At 30.7% G+C, this 18,681-nt stretch overlaps 1 protein-coding gene and 1 long non-coding RNA gene across 4 annotated transcripts in view; one reads left to right on the top strand and one right to left on the bottom strand.

The window, feature by feature from the left end:
* The window catches only part of LOC138184198 (uncharacterized), a 56,129-nt gene extending 45,121 nt beyond the window's left edge, over window positions 1-11,008 (top strand). The window contains exons 3-6 of one of the 2 annotated variants that reach the window (XR_011174282.1): window positions 5,509-5,604; window positions 5,713-5,781; window positions 6,204-6,465; window positions 10,344-11,008. This is a non-coding gene — a long non-coding RNA (uncharacterized LOC138184198). The remainder of the gene's footprint in view (window positions 1-5,508; window positions 5,605-5,712; window positions 5,782-6,203; window positions 6,466-10,343) is intronic. The other variant, XR_011174281.1, reaches the window with a different exon arrangement.
* Window positions 1-18,681, bottom strand: part of LOC138184093 (adenosine receptor A1) — a 335,048-nt gene that overhangs the window by 62,362 nt on the left and 254,005 nt on the right. The gene's annotated exons all lie outside the window — the stretch shown is intronic.

Here is an 18,681-nt window from a genome sequence, read left to right on the forward strand (position 1 = left end):
AATGTCATGAAAGTTACGTTCCATATAAATTTAAGTATAAACAAATAATACAAACTGTAAATATGCTTAAATACATAGCAATTAAAAAATGGTTTTTGAAATGCGATTATATGTTTTGTTAATTCATTACTAATAAGATGATAATTTGAATAAATGAATAATGTCTAATATACAATACAAAAAAAGAAAAAATATTTGGGAAACATTAATATACGTTTTCGTAAATTAGAAATGATATGTAATGAAGAACTTGAAATTTTCTAATATCACAAGCATGGCATAACGAATACAGTTAATTAAGGTAATGATAGCTAGACGCGTAACAAGCACATCATACTATTCTTTTAGTAATTACTATGTAGGTTGTATCAAAGGTAATAAATGTTTTTTATGATCAGAAACAGGCCTGTGGGCAGTAACGAAAGAACTAACGTTCTGTCAGGGGCCATTAATTTAATATTCGATGGAGATGCTATCGTATATATTTCCAAAGAAACCTTAAGGTCTGCATTTTAATTTCTCCTTTCTTTCACATATAAATGTCATGAACATTCCTAGATATAAGTTCCAGTAATAAAAATGATTTTTGAAAGTGCAACATTTTAAATTTAATATGCAAGCACGTTTAAAGAGATCTTTCTTAATATTATTCATAAACTACAGATATTTATGTAAATTAAAAAAAATCTTGTAAAATTTTTTATAACATCAAAACTATATATCTAAAAAATAATTCATATTCATCATAATCCATATATCATTAACAGATTCATATTTTTACATTTGTATAACTAAAGCAGTGGAATCTAAATAGAGATTTGTTTCATGTATTAGATGTTATGATGAATGTTTTATTTCGGGTATTTTATATATTTATTGTATATATTAGATTTATCATTCTATATATACTATATATCATGTTTTCACTGACAATGATCAAATGGCAAACAGGATTCTCCAAAAGAAAAGGAAAAAAATCAAATTTCTTTCCAGTATGAATTCATAATTATTTAATCAGTAAGAAATATTCTTGGTCATAACGTCAATTTAATTTAATATGAAAAGTACCTGTGTAGAAAATTTAACGAATTAAGTTCATAGTCTTTAATCCAATCCGAATGGTATCAAAATGAGAAATAACATAATATTATCGGACTTCAACAGTCATATAAACAGCCGATGCTATATTTTAAATCATCCATCAATATCACAGTTAGCAATGAATAATTAGGAAAACCAAAAAAATTGTTTTTTCAAACATTGACATTTCATTCGTCGCCACTTTCGTATTAATTAAATTAATACGTTTTCTTATTACTGGAAGGAATTCTCTTTCGTCGCTTGAAATGCCCTTCGTCTGATCATCTTATTTTTTTATTAGTTGTGATGACATATGTTTTGTTTTTTCATTTAATAATTCTGCAAATGTGAAAACCGTGTAGAACGTTTCAAATTGGTATCATCTACAGCGAAATTATAAAATATGTTTAAAAAATCGTATAACTCTAATCAAGTGGTGTTAAATAAACCGTATAAGAGCTAATAACAAAGTTAACAACAAGCTTAAAAGCCGTGTAAAAAGAGTCCTTGGCGTATTCAGAAAAATGTTTTGTGATCAATATTTAAACATTTATTTTATACAAAATAAAATCACTGCAGTTTAATTTATCCGTAATTTTTTAATTAAAACACATTTTGTCTAATATAAACAAGATTTGGATACTTTTGAACCATAGTGTACACACAAGTAGCAAGGTATGTGTTAGCAAGTCATGATATAACGTCTCACGACGGATATTTTCCATATTTCCATAAAAATAAAATTTTCCAAGGTCTGATAGACTGCACTCTACAAGACACGGGTTAACGCTCGCAGAAGCACCGTGCCAGGTAATAACTGCACAAGGACGAGATATCTCGATCAAGAACATAGTAGAAAATGTAATACGTTGGTCGAAAGTAATTCGACGCGCATGATCTTTGAACTATGGGAAACGATCTTTGAATTGAGGGTTTGGATATTAATGACCTCGATAGGGTGCGAAAAAACATTAGAAGCCAGAAAATGCGAATTCTATCATTGTCTATGGTTTGGTATCCTTTTTCCTCGAACAAACACGACTTTCACTGGCTGTCATTGCCAAGTTATGCCAGTCGAATTATCTTCTTCAAATTCCACAAAGTTAGACTCACCATTATCAATCCATATTTGCTGCTTGGTGGTATTGACTCGTACGAACCGGCTGTTATCGTGACTGACTACGACGTGTCCAGAATTATCGCTATTGAATCATCGGAATCAGTAGTCAATAATGCCTGCGTTTCGCTTATGCTTTTCGTGCTTCAGCGGCACTTGATGCTGTTTTCAGAACCATTGAGATCGAAGTCAGTGGTGGAAATGGATAGTTCCGAATCGTTGGTGAGTACATGTTCTAGTAATTTGAGGCGGGGGACAATATCGCTGTTAAGGGGTTGAAAATTACATGCAGTTACCCATAAAAATCTTTTTATACTCCATACAAAGATTAGTTTTATTAAAATAAAATACTTAGTACGTTAGTGCGTTCTATGCTACTATAAAACGATTAAGAAGTGTTTCATTATTGCTGTATTAAGCATTAATATTAGAGATAAATATGTTATTTGTTTAAATAATGATCCATTTGGAAGCTGTACATGAAGGTTTAACTCTCATCCAATTACGAGACTCGGACTATGTACGAAATAAAAATGTATTTTTAGCGACCTATTTGGTCTGTAAAGAGAAAAAGTGTTTTAATGATACGATTTAATTTTGTAACTTATTTGTTATTTAATATACAGTATTAACAATTTAGTATGTATAGCGTAATCTTCCTTATTTTTTAATAGTTTAATGGTTTCGTAGTTTTGTCATTTTCGTAATTTGATAGCTTCAATAATTTTGTATCAAATATGCACAAATGATAATAAATATATAATTTATGAAAATATGTATCTTCTAACATTTTATAGTATAAAGAAATATAAGCATTTATAAGTTATGATCAACAAATAATTTTGTAAACAAATTCGTTACTATAATTTTTTATATATTTTTTATATTTTTAAAAATTATGTTAAATGAAATAATGCTATAAGTTATTAATATTAAATTTAATGGGATACAAGTCATTGATATCAGATTAACTATTTATAATTGTTTGTTGTTATTATTAATATCAAACTTAATAATTTAGAAGTCAATATTATATTATACATATTTAGCGATTTAATCTCTTCTTTGTTTCAAATAATTTGGTTTCTATAACTCATGTCATATACGTTTTAGGATAAAATATTTTCCTATTGTCAAATTTATACTTCTTCTAATAACACCTATAACTCCCATTAATAGTTTATGTTAGGCATATTTGACCTTATATTAGGCATACATAGTAATATTTGAAAGCTGTATGCGACACATGTGATCTATTTGTGGCATAGGAGAAAGAATAAATATCATTATACAGGGTGGTTGGTAACTGGTGGTACAAGCTATACGTAAATATATGAATGAACGAATTGACATCATTTATTTTCATAATATAATTTCACAATTCATTTTTTTAGATTGGAATGCAGAATTCAGTTAATTAAGATCAAAAGATAAAAACGTGATTTACAGGAGAAAGTTCATTAAAGCATGGTGCCATATACCGTCTTAAAAAAGCGAAAATTAAAATATCGATGATAAGAGGAAATTACCTACTATGTAATTCATTGGCAATGACATTGGATAAATATTATAAATTTTACTATACGTTTACAAACATACAAAGAGAAAGAGGAAAAAAATCGATAATAGCAAGTACACAATTAAAAACTTGTTGATTTTTGTAATATTAATTAATAAATCAGGAATAACAAATATTTTTATAATAACAAATATAATGTACAAAAGTATATAAAATATCTAAAGCAATTCATTCATCAAATATCTAAAGCATTCATTACGTTATTTATAAGTGGAACAAATCTCTATATGTAGGTTCCATTTCTCTAACTGCTTTCATAAAAATATAAAACTGCATAAAACAATCACAGTCTATTTATTAACCACTTAACCACAACTACGGGCATAGCCCGTAGTACGATGATCGGGCCAAACGTAAATATTACACGCATAGTCCGTAGTAGATGATCTGACCAAATGTAAATATTACGGGCATAGCCCGTAGTACGATGATCGGGCCAAATATAATATATAATATAATATACAGGGTGGTTGGTAACTGGTGGTACGCGAATGGTGATTCTACGCGAAAAAAGAAGTCGAAAATATAGAATAAAAATTTTTCCATCGAGACAACGATCTACAGTGAGATCCGTTATAACGAGACGTGATAAAGTGCACGCGCACCGAGCGAAAATTCAAAGTCGATTTTCTCGAAATCAAAGCCTCAAACGAAAAATTGTTATTCCATATTTTCAACTTCTTTTTTCGCGTAGAATCTCCCCCTTTCCGCTTGTACCACCAGTTACCAACCACCCTGTATATTACAATATAAATAGGATTATATAAATGTACTAGCAAATAGAGATTAGTTAAAAAATTAAAATTATCGACATTTGTCCTAATTAAAAGACATTTAGTGTTTCCAATACCAGAGCTTTAATAAGTTGCAAATAGTTTAGAAGTCATCAATATCTGTTTCACTTATTCTAAAATTCTTACAATTGTATTAATTATAAGATCTTGGCAATAATTCATATTAATCATAAGAACTGGAAAATGGACGATATCAAATTTGTCGATATCTATTCCTATAATTTTGACAATGATCATTCTTGTCTTTCACGATTGCAATTATCGATACTGACTCTAATATCTACGGAATGAATATTTTCAAATTCAAGAATAGCAAATTGTCGATATCTCATTATCGGAGGTAAGCTTACAACAGGTCGGATATATTGGCAATCACAGATATTAGTTTCCATGATTTAGAGATCGCAAACGTCAACCTTGACGTCCAGGTGACATAAGTGCCAGTTCTGATGGCTCTAGGGTAGTTTATGTCCAGTTGAACACATTGCCAATCACGGATATTAGTTTCATTGATTTTCAAGGAGTCAATAGATGTTAATTTCATAGATTATTTGTCTTATATAGTTTGGAAAATAATTGCTTAACTAGCTATTAATTTCGTAGTAGATAATATTAGCTCGAATATGTATTTTGCTGATTTAGTAATAAACAGTGACCGTCAATTAAAACCTTTACAATACTTTTGAAGGCGATGACATATTAAAATTAACAATTTTAACAGGATATTAAAAATTATCGAAATCGGAGGTAAATGTTTACCTATGTGGATACTCGTATTTGCAAAATAAATATGATATATAATAAATATAACTTTAAATGTTTGCATTCTAAATAATGAATAAATGTGAATCATTTAAGAAATTCCTTTCAGAACGCAACATTTCAAATTAATTATAACTGTACTTATAGTAACACATTTAACAATTTGCTTTATTTAGAAATTTCGAAGATGATTGACAGCCAATTACAAGTTCTCGGACTGTACGAAAGGAATTGAGTAAATTTGTGAGGTTAAGTTTCTTAATGTCATGCAAGTAAGTACGTAGTATGAATTCTGGATCATAGTATAAAAGATAATTTGTTTTAAAAGATAATATGTTCTAAGGAGATTAACGCTTTGTATTGTGTTTCATAACATGGAGGTGGTGCAAGAAGAAATACAACATTATGTGAAGGGAATTCAAAATTATTTTAACATCATACAATATTAGGTATGATACATCCAGTTCAACAGAGTAAGATCATATACAGGGTGGTATGTATATAGTTACATTTAAAAAAAAACTATCGGTGATGATGATGTTAGCAGAACAATTCTTTTAGCGTTTCTTCTCTTTAAAAATAGTCAACTTATCTCATTATTTTGAATCACGTTAATCCATGTATGTTTATCATCCTTTCAAAAGGATAATTGCAGATAATTTTATTATATTTTCTGATTTTTATAGCAGTTTTTTACATTATCAATATTCTTTGGAACGAATGGCTATTTTTTTTTTTTTTTTAGAAAATTTGATTAATACGTTCAATTTCGAAAAAACAAAGGGAATGCCCTAACATCAGTTTTAGTGGAATCTTTAGTATGTATGAAGGACCAAGTATACATAAATAATAGGCTCCTTCTTTATTTAAGTCATATTAGGTCCAATGGAAACGAACCTGAGTTCTCGCTGCGTCATTAGTTTTTCTTTGTTTTCCCAGTTAAAAACAACAAAAACAGATATATGATGTAGGAACGCAACATCGGAAAGCTGTTCGTCTGAACTGGGCCTCAGACTAAAGACATATTCAATTATTTTAAGTTGTCACTGTACCATAAGAATGGCTGCTGTTTCTATTATGACAGCTGGAGGTGTCTTGGGACATATTGTCTCATTAGTTTTGAAAGGATTAAGGTACGTAAATGTTTTCAAAAGAACATAATACAAAACTAGTGATTTGTAAAAAAAAGGAGGAAACCTAGTATAATATTTAAGACCTTTTCTTTGTTAAATATATTAGAAAGAATATGGAAATAATTATTTTTATGAAACTTCGCCAGACAGATACGTTTTAACGCATCCACGATCAGACATGCTAATTGCTATGCAAATTAGAACTTATATTTGCTATTGGAAATGGCAGTTGGCGTCGTATATTTTTGTATGAAATAATTACATTGCGATATGAAAACATACGCGTCAGTAATAATATGTAATATAAATAGTAATAGATAGAGAATGTAGGGATAATAATCAAAGCCTCCTTTGGTATCTTTAAATTTCTTAAGTTAATGTCTCAAATCTACAGAGTCTACTCAAATTTAGTATCAAAATCTGAATAATTAAAGTCTCTTTCATCAAATAAAACAATTTCCGTTTTCTGAAAATACCTTCAATGAGAGCGTTCTATCGATAAAGTGATGATATAATACATATATTTAAGAAGATACGTATATCTTACATGTGTACAGTGATGGACGAAAGAAAATTTCAAATTGGTGCTCTATGAGTGCCCGGACCTTTTATATCGGATATTTTCTATCATATTGAAAACAGTAAGCATTCCGCGGTATACTGGTCCCATACAACTGGAACGAGCTATAGTCCTGAAACGGTAGCAATTAGAAAAGAGTTTCATTAGGCAAAATTAAACGGTTTCGAATGATGTATGATCTAATATAGACGCCCACTCCGAAAGTTTTCCATTTTGAATATTTAGAAATCACTATAAATAACATTTAGATATTCTCTATAAAAAGATATTAGGACACTTAGATTGCAAATTGATTAATTCGGAAGCTGTGTTAACTTATACAACTTACCGTGCGAAAGATAAGGAAAGACAAGACAATGGTTTTAGGTTTGTTTCCGTTGTCTTTCATACCCTTAGTTTGATGAAATGAAAATTCAAATATCTTTCAAATTAAGCAGTTTCAGATACATGTGTCCCAATACTTTTGTATAGAGAATAAAAAATGCATCGATTGATGCACAACCAAATTTATAAATTTATTTAAAAAAGTGAGAGCGATCTTAACATTTTTTAAATGCCATCGTTTCCAGGATGGTTATAAATATTAGATCGTGTATTATTCGAAACTATTTAATTTTGCCTAATGAAATTTTTCTCTATCTTCTACAGTCCCAGAGCTATGGCTTGTCCTACTTACACTATAATTAATTTGGCCAGTCTGTATATTGCATTCATTCATTCCTATTGTGAAATATAATACCATTTTGTAAAATTATGGTGTTTTTTTTCGTACTACTTCTCTCTCAAATTTTCTTTTGTCTTCTACTGTACATTTTACATATATAGACTTAACAAGAACCAGCCAGAAAGGAAACAGATTTAATTATAGAAATGACTGGAAGCTGTCGAGCAGTTGCACGTAGATAGTATCTTTAGTTCTTCAGAAAGGCATATTTTACGGCAATTAATTTTAATTATTTGCCTGCATCTTTTCTTTTACTTTCTACTTCTCTTTTTTATAATGCAAACGAGACAAATGTAATGGAACAAGAAAAGTAGGGTTCACGTTAATTATACATGGGAATACGGCAAGTATCTCTACAGAATTGCAAAGTAGAAGTAGAGAAACAAATTTGTCGCAGCGGAATGCACTCGTTTGAAAGATTCCAAGGGAAATAAACTGTCTATTGGAAGAGTCTTTATGTGCCGCTTGAGCGATCCTCGCAATCGAATCGGTTCTCTTCGCCCGGGATTCTCCTTTGCTAAATGTATTCAATGTCGTTGCACTGCGGCGAATTAGGTTAACGCTTCATTTCGCGAGAAGTTTCGTGTTCTTCGCTACGAAAAGTCCTGTTTCCGAGTTGTAAGCGGCAGCTATTCAGTATTCAAGCAATTATACACTGATTGATTGGCAGTAACAGGAAGAAATTGAAGTCTGACTTTGGTGAAAATCATCGAGGATCGTCTTCGATGAATTATTCATCAGGCGAAAATTGAGCTTTTCCAACTCAGTTAATTGTAATGACGAGTATCCCTAAAAGATTCATTTATCAACAAAATGAAACGAATTGCACGATGCTTGCGAAAAACGGTTCAGTATACCGTTTCGTTAATTGTAAGCATTCCGGTAGACATAAAAATGTTTTCCACTCGTTTCATCTATTTATTCAACGCTGTGCGTTGTTTCCTTTGACCGATGTTCGCCAACGTAAATTCAAAAAGCAGCGCATACGTATTGTATGTGTACATAATGTCGCATACTGTTTTGCACAAACTTCGCCAGTGTGTTTTATGCGTGTAAAAATAAAAGTAAAATGTTATACAATGTTAGTATTATTTATACTTGTGTTCATAATTATTAAAACATCTCCTGGTTTTATATAATATGCGACAATTGGTTTAAATTATTATCAAAGCAACGATTAATTATGGTTTCCTGTTCATGTAATATACATGCGAGGATTTAAAAGAAGTATTTCTACGAATTGCAAGAGAAACATAATGTACGTGTTGGTATTTACAGCCCCCTAATACATTCAATGCAGAAAACGTGATCGTACGCTTCATTGGAGTTTCTCATTTTCTTTCGGATAACACGTAAACAAATGGATACATGTTACAGAAACGTCATTTGTGTACACCACTGAATGTGCTAATCTAAATCTCGTCGAAAAAGTGTTGTATAAAATAAATTCAAAATTTGAAGAAATTTATCTGAAATTTAAATCGAAATTAGTTAGGAACAAATATACTAAACAAATTAATAACACGATTGCCAGAATTTGTTAAGATAGCGACCGGACGTAATTATCACCAATGAAAAGAGATTAAATGTTATATGTAATATATTAGGTTTCTCTTGTTTTATAAGAAAATAATAGATGCACAGTATTTTTTGTTTTATATTATTTTATTGAATTATGTATGATTCATTTTATTCCAATAGATTACTTCCTTATAAAACGAAAAAAACTTTTGGGATAACCTCATATATAAACATTCTATAATCTCCGTTCCTTTTTACATAAATTTCGAATCAAATAACAGTTCTTGAGTTATTTTTTAATAATTTCTGAAGGTAACCTCACTTCCTCTAAGTGCTCGAATACTTATGTACAGAGATCTGTTTCCATTTCTAGGTGTCGCCCACTCTTACCAATGTAAACCCGGTGTCAACGTACTATTGAATTTAACGTAGATTGAATTTCTTTGTAATTTTATTTGTTGAGAATTGTGGATCTTTGGAGCCGAAATAATGTTATAGGAACACTAAATTTACACTAACGATTCATATTAAAATAGTAATATATTTATTTCATGGACGATTCCTTATATATTCATCGATACATACTTGCACGCGTCTCAGCACTTTCTTCCATACTCGACTCTTAACCGACTCTTAACCGACTGACTAGTTTACAGTCATCTGTTTTTCGGGACGCCGTACACACACATACCTCCACACACTGATACTCACATACAAGCATCTCTACTACGCATTTGACTCAGTCCAGCACAGAAAATTACACATATCTCAACATTATTTAATTTATTTACATGTAACACTAATTCTCACGATTAATTAATTTCTTGCGAATATTTCTGTATTATAGACTGTTCCTTTTAGACTGTCCCATAAATAAATATTTAAAGGATGGAGACATATAGAGTCAATTGAACTAGGAAGTCGAAAGCTGCTCCCTCTCGACTAATTTGTTAGATATAGCACTCATGAAGTATTATCGTATTCTCTTTATGTTCCATATTTTTGTCATAATTTTTTAATGAAAGACTTATAGACTTTAGACTATAGACACAGAACGTACTAAATTCGAATGAACAGTGGCGAACATCCTGTATACGAATCGCGATACACCGATAAAGAGACTGGTGGTGTATTTCGAACGTAAAGCATTTGAATGAAAAGGGCGCGAAAAATTGCTCTTTTAGGAAGTAAACATTACAAAGAGAAAGCGTGAAAGAGAAGCTGCTGATTCACCAGATGCTATAACGAAGCACAAAATTCTATGAGTAGTCACGATAAGAACCTTTTTCGTTACACAGAGAAACATGGAACAGGTTTTTGCGATGGATTTAAAACAGAACGTTGCTAGGCGAATTCATTTCATGCACGCAGGGGAATCTGCTAACTCTGCGTCTATTCAGGTATTCTGTTGGAATACTTCTTTGCAGAATCGATTCTATCCTTTACGTCGTTCAACTGTGAAAATGTTGTGTGGATCTCATTATACCCTGAGAAAGAACGATTCGTACTATCTCACAAATTGATATTGAAGCAAACGTGTTCTGCATGTTTCGATGATTTCAGTCTTTCGTTGCGTCTGCATAAGTACAGACTGCAGTTATGTGAAATTCATTCTTGTTTTAACTTACATATAGTAGCTTCTATAGTAGAAAACTTTTTGGCCGCCGTGCATCGATTTTAGTTCCTATCAGAGTCTTGTATTTAAACATTAATGGAGATGGATGAAGCGAACGAAATAAATAGCAAACCCATTAATTCCTTTTCTATAGAAGTTTACTTCAAACGTTCTAATCGAACATTACAATTACTAAAAGATAGACTTCTAAGATAAACCGATCTTTTCCGACTGCGTCTTATAGTGGTTAATGAAAAATTAAAGAAATTATATAGCTTTGTTTTATTTAGAGACTTATCGGTAAATAAATAAATACACCAAAATGTATATAAATGAACAACTATATCATTTCTATTTAGATTTCAAGTTATCATTTATGTATTTAAATAATAATTAGATAATAATAACATAAAACACTATACAGTCGTATTTGTTACGACCGTTCGCGGAGAGACGCGGTCGCGAGGAAAACGCGTCAGCGAGAGGCGTAAATTCTCGCTACGATTCTGCTGATCGACGCCACGAAATTGTCGTTCCCCTGTTTCGATTAAGATAACAGAGGTGGTTCAAACGAGCTTAACACTGAATTAACAGGGTTAACATAAACTTGTGATCTGGATTTTCTTCGTTTGAACCTCTCGATGTATAACGTTTGAATCTTCAAATGGGACTAATTGCCCTTCGATCCTTTTCTTTGTCTTCTCTGGGAGGCGACCCCCACTACGCTCGGATCACGCCACCGTTCGCGCCTATGATCACGTATGCCACCTTCTTTGTGTGTATGAAATAACGGACCGAAGGCGAATCGACGTTTCTAGAACTATGCGCTTGTCGCTACATTGTATATTTTGTCAGCACGTAAGACGATCCGTCTGCGACACGGTAGTACCACGAGCGACGGTTAGGAATACAACCTATGGTAAGCCTCGTGGCGTAACAGTATTTATATTAAATATATTACACAGAACAATTGTATCTTATAAATTATAGAAATCAGATATGTTATAGCCAAAATCAACAATTAAGTATATGAAAAATCCTTCTTTAGATTCTGATAATGAAGTCCTATTAAACTATTAACATTGAAAATTTGTATTTATAATATTATTTTTCATAATAACTAAATTCTTAAATAGATCTTACAGATCATGGAAAAATTATTTTAAGAACTTCTTCACAAATGTTTTATATGTTTTAACTTAATATATTTTTATTTACTTATTCTGGATTCTTACTATCTACACAGAAAGAAAAGAAATCACGTCTTCCCTTATTCATTTCTTTCTTAAATGCAATGTAAGATACTTTTCATTTAATAGAAATCTATTGTTAATATCTAAAAATAGTATTATTTATAAGCACTGGTGCTTCATACAAACTTCAGAACTATAATACAAAAAATTTGTAGGTATAGAACAATTTTCAGTACTAGTGTCATACTAATTAGAAGCGAGTAAAACATAAATGAATGCCATGATTCTATATCAATTAATTTACCAAGGTGTTAATTACTAGAACTATGCCAAAAGAATTCTTGTGCTGATGTAGTAAATAATATGTATAGTAAAAGATGCATGCATAACACATTTTGTGTTTAATCTCGAGTATCCTTGAAGTTTAATGGTATCTGCTTTATTGCATTTTGGCAAGCCTTCAAGTATGTATACTAGACTATGCTTCATCAGTATTCGCTTTTAACTTGTTAACCGAGAAAAACGAGTTAACTCATCGCTCGAATTTCTGATTCCTTGAGCATAATTATTTTTTTATTTATGAGTTTTCCCACTTTTAAACAATATCAAATTTAATATACTTGTACCCAATTCATTAGTATTTAAATGCTGTAATAAAAATAACGGCGTGCAAATACTTTTTATATCCGAAGACTGAAATCCAGCTAGTTAAATAAATTTGTGTTTAACTTTCAATTTTATGATTATAAATGTTTCTACTTAAAAAATGACCCAATTAATTGATCGAACACAATTTTAATTCGTTATTAAATTGTTATGATTTAAGCTAAATGAGATCATATTCCTTTCTTGTAACTTAATACCCTGATATTGTTATAGACAAGAAATTTATTACGAACGTTTGCTTCCAAGGTTGAAATATAATCAAAAAAGGAAGAAGCTAAGGCATTTTCCTAGATTTATGTGCAGTTACTAAAACTCGATAGTTTCAAATAAATATGATATAGAGGCTATTTGTTATTTTTTATTTGATATCATGTATTAGGTAAACGCATATAATGGTCTTCTTAAAGCTATATTTATTACTTTTTAATACAATAAATAGTTCGACTTTGTAAGATATAATTCACGCAAAATTTTCACTAAACATATTGTTTCCGTTAATCTTTAAAATCGACTCTTAAACTCCGTCCCTTTCCACAACCCTTTTTCCTGCTCGTTATTTTATCATTTATATTTATTTTATGCACATATATAGTTTATACATATATATTTAAAACTTCATTTTTCTTTTTTCCACAAACGCTTCTCAGTTGTACCTATTTTTATTTTATAGTTGTACCTAAATATTTTGTATCTAAACTCTTCATTATTGAGATTAGTTAATAAAAAATTAAAAATTTCACGCATAAACAATTCCCACTAAATATTATGAAGTCCTTTTACATAAAAATTTACTAAATAATATTATTAGCGAGTTCATAAATTCTAAGTTCTGAATTACAGATTTCTTTTCTACAATTTTATAACTTCATTAATAAAATAATCTATTACATTGCAAAATAGGATAATCAGATTACTAATTGTGTAAAATAATAATTTATAAAAGTTACCTGTAATATTTCATTTATTTCATTACTAAATTTATTATTATTGAGCAAGAAAATATTTAATGGCATTTGTAATAATACTAATAATACTAATTACTATGACTTATGCATATAATAATTAGGTATTTGTGCATTTATGCAAATAGAATGCGCATTGTGTAAAAATTTTTGAAATACTCAAAGTCGTGGTCTTTTTATAATATTTTGTAGGACATTTTGTCAATATTTGGTAAGTGATACGTAATAAAATGTAAAATAAAATAAAACCTTTATTCAGGTTCTATTTCTTTAGTTATATTAATGATGTGAACATCCGCAGTTTACTAATGATGTGTAATTAATTGAGTAGTCATATCAGTTGTAAACGTATAATTTTACAATTTTATGTTCATACGTAAAACAAATTGATAATCTCAATGGAGTTCGTAAAATTTAATTTATTTCATTACTAAACTTATTACATTATTTATTGCACCTATTCAACTTATTACCAATTTATTACGTATTAATACAAAGCGGAATTTATTATTACAAGTAATTCGTAATTCCAGGAAGTTTACCGTTGAGGTTATTCGATGTGTAAACAGAGAAAACTCGTGAATAAATTGTAAGGCAGAAAATATATTTAAATAGAAGTGTAATTATAAGTAAGAATACAATTTGAGCTGGTCCAGATCCGCATGCTAGCTGTGTTACCCAATAACTGAACACCCCGAAGCCAACGTTGCCTGTCTACTGTTTATGGTCTGATATCGTCGCAGTCTTTTGTCTACGCGCTGTCGATGGCTTCAGTGCTTGAGAAAACTAAAAAGACCAGATGTAGAGTTTTCTCATAAGTGGTGACCACTTCAACATTTACTAATAATCCGTGATTGCGTAAAAATGTTCAGATGTGAATTGCCTGATAGTAAATATTCCATCGTCAGATTTTCACAGAGACGCAGTGCGGCACCGATCTAAAATAATGCCTTTGGCCAACGCAGCAATACCAAGATATGAACTATAATTGAAAATCGATGTTCATTCTTTTTTACTTTTTGTACACGAAATCAAACTTTCCCTGGCTGGGTTGCGTCCCGTGTCACAGTCCTTCCTGCGACTGCATTCAAACAGATGAAAAACGCAATTACGAGCAATTAAGAGGGGAATGTTTCGCCTGTCTGATTGGTCGAAGGAATCTCCTTGCGCGAGAACGTTGAAACAATTAATCGTCAATTAAATCACGGGCTTAAAAAATCAACAATATTGTAATTTGCGAGATTTAACTATGTACGGTAATCAGGAAACGAGAAAGCTAGAAATACGATAAAAATGAAGTTTTCTGTATAAAAATGGAGAACAAATGGAAATGAAGAAAATAGTTTTTAAAGAGTTTGCGCGACTAGCTTTTGAAAAAGCAATTTTCTCGTTGACAGTGTAATCAAGACGTTCACGATGAATCTATCGATAGGAGTATCGACAATTGAGAAGTAGAAGTACTCTACTTTTTGCGATGAGACGCGTGCCTGCTAATTTCATGGGACACTGAAGATTCGTAACAGTGTGAAATAATTGAAAAATGCGCTGACAAATGGAAATCGATAGCCGGAAGATTGGATGTGAAGTATAAAGCGATCTTCGTGGTCTCATTTGTATAAATCGATAAAACTTTCGTGAATGAATTGTTCAATAGTGATGACGTTTCATTTCAGAAACTCTCATTCTGTGGTTATCTACGAAAAGATAGTTGCTCATAGAGATAATTATTTGCAAACATGAATTATAATTATGAGATAGTTGCTCGTGGAGATAATTATTTGCAAACATGAATTATAATTATGAGATAGTTGCTCATAGAGATAATTATTTGCAAACGTGAATTATAATTATGAGATTCATAATTATATAAGATTTATAATTAGTTATAAAATAATTAGATTTCGAATGTAATGTGAATTAAATGAAGTAAATAGTATATTTTGCGTGTAATTGTATGCTTCCAGAGCTAAGTATAAATACAAAGATAAAATTCCAAAGGTGCAAAATTCATAATTAATTTTTAGCCAATGATAGCGAGTTAACTAGTCATTCAGAAATCCTTTCTTCCTTTGAGAAAGTTGTTTAGTTATTGAATTTCGTTTCTAATTTCCATGTTGTATCTAGAATATTATTAAGCCATATTTGTATTTGTAGCAGGTGAAATAAGTTAAATCGTGTTTTCACATGTTAAAGAACATTTCTGATTTCGAATAGTTTTGCATTCAAAATTTTCTAAAGCGTAAAAGCTTTTGTTAGTCTTTATTAACATGAAGTTATAATATAGCATAATACTACATGTTCCAACTTTATGGTATTGCATTATCCTAAATGTTTCCGCAGTTTTGAGCCGTTCAATTTGAAAGAACGTAACTTTTTTAAAACTGTACATTTTTATTTCAAATGAAATATAATATTATACAATTCAATATTCATAATATATTTACAATTCAATAATTATAATGTATTTGCAATTCAATATTTGTAATATTTTGTACATGTATTATTTGTATTTATGTTGATAAAATCAAGTACAGCAAGAGCCGAGGAAATTGTCGTAAAGACTTAGTATATTTGACATATAGCTTCTGAAAGGTGGAACATTATTTTAAGAATGAAAGATTGATTAGATAAAAGAAACTTTAAAGAAAGTTGTAAAGTTGAAGTAAAAAATTTGTTAACGTTTTAATTAAAATCCTACATTTAATGCTACATTTAATGTTAAGATTAAAATTAAATTTTATTCATTTTTATCATTAATTCCTTTTTCATGTTAATATGCCACCACATCTTTTATCTTTACACATAGCATGGAATTTATTTGATCTGAATCATTAATTTTTGATCCTCAACATAATTTTGTTCGAAATAACATCGGTTTATAAGTTCACTCTTCTAATCGATTTTTAATCTCCTTTACTATTCCTAACGCTAATCATTTTCTACGCAAGACGTTCTCGTAGATTTTTATCTTTTCGTATCGTCTCAGCTTAAATAGTTAAATTTTTTATTATTCCATAAAATTCTATATCATAAATGTCTTTGGATTCCAAAACTTGAAATGTAGATGTTAACTTTTCAGCAGAATTATCGCATTCCTTTATATGTATAAGTATCGTTCGACTCGAAAAATGAGAATGTTAAAATTCAAATTCAATGCATTTATATACTGATACAAAATTTTGAAATACATAATTTAAATTAATGGTACATGTACATCTATCTATTTCATATTTCAAGAAAATAATAAATATTGCATTTAGTCGCCATTAATATATGTCGGAGATGAAAGGACATCGGGCCTTTCTTTGGAATATTGGCAAGATCCCCAATACTTTAGTCTAGACTATTTATTATAGCTGTGCTTAAATGATAAAACTTAGAAATAGTTGTTATGATTCAATCCTATTATGTTTGCCCGAGATTTGCGACGGTGGGCTTGGGCTCGAGGTGACACAACTGGTCGCCGAACGTAGCCACGGTCACGGGATGAACGTTTTTACCTAACAGAGAAGTGCTAATATTGAGGGACACACGTTGCATTAACAATCAAACCCCGGGCAGGAGCAATGTCAGCTCTACGCGGTTCTGCCTAGCAACGGCGGCTGGAATTTTGTTGGTATCCCCGGCCAATATGCAACAAACAAACGCGATCGTAAGGAGAGGAACATTTCCATCAGTCTTTTATTCTTGCGATCACCTTGGAGAGTTTGCACATCATCTTTACGTGCAGTATGATACCGAGCGTCACAGCAAACGTTACATTGTGCTTCAAAATATATTCTACGTTTAACAAAGAGTTACCCCGTTGACCGTGGATTCGCTATTGAACCTAAGAACATTATCGCTAACATCTCGAGTGTTTAATCACCATGGTTATTTGTCAAACTTTGTAAAAATCATATTTATGCCAGTACATATAATCTCTGTTGTACAACAACGATGGCTAGTCCGAATGAAGATTCGTTACACGCTCATAAACCTAACGCTAATCTGACATATATTATATATTACATTTGCTTGTATTAAAAATCAGTCAAAATTCTCATAAATGATATTGTTATGCTGCGTATACAGTACTGTTTATAATTATACAAACGATGCTTAATTCTTTTATACGTATCGTAGCTTCTATTATAGAAGCTAAGTAAGTGTTTTATGTGTATATACATGTGAAAAGATATGTTTGATTGGCTCGCTAAGCTTTTAAATAAACATTTTAGTAAAAGATGAATAGATTCTAAAATCAGTCGACTAAAGTAAATGATTTTCACAAATAATCCTATGCAATTTCATCCATATTGCATCTATTTCAAAGATAATGGAACTCATCATTTTAGGACACATTTTCTGATTGATAGTTTTGGTAAACAAATAAACTACTATAATCTGTGCATTTTATCAAAGTATTCAGGTTATATATATCTTAATTAGTTTAGTTAGTACGGAGTATTAAATAGAGTATTAAATTAAACCTCTAACTAGAGTTTCTATCAGACGAATAATACTATTTTGAGTGAATATATTGCGTTGCTTCTACGCAAAGCACCCTCTTATGTCACGTCCACACTGTTCACCAACCATATTCACTGGCAGTGTGGACACTTGCGAAATGCGAGCTGGTTACAACGAACTCATCTACGAATAGCGAACACATTTCGCTTAGGAGACGGTACAAAGGGACTATTCGCAAGCCTAGAACATGTCTAGGTATATTGTACCTAACACGTGAAAGCTTTTCACCGTCACGGAACTTTGTTGCCTCCTAATAAAGCTTCACATACACGTACAATGGATAATCCGTTACTAAAGAACATAATGTGACGCATAATCTTTCCTCAGCTGAAATTGGAATTCAAAAATTAGTACACTATTTTTATATTTGCTGCGCAATTATGTCGAGTAATTTTTCACGGTCATCAAATGACGTTAAAATTTTTGTAAAGTTTTTAAATCTT

The sequence above is a fragment of the Bombus flavifrons genome, chromosome 1 (genome assembly GCF_040668555.2).
Source record: "Bombus flavifrons isolate JBK064 chromosome 1, iyBomFlav1_principal, whole genome shotgun sequence".
Taxonomy (NCBI): domain Eukaryota; kingdom Metazoa; phylum Arthropoda; class Insecta; order Hymenoptera; family Apidae; genus Bombus; species Bombus flavifrons.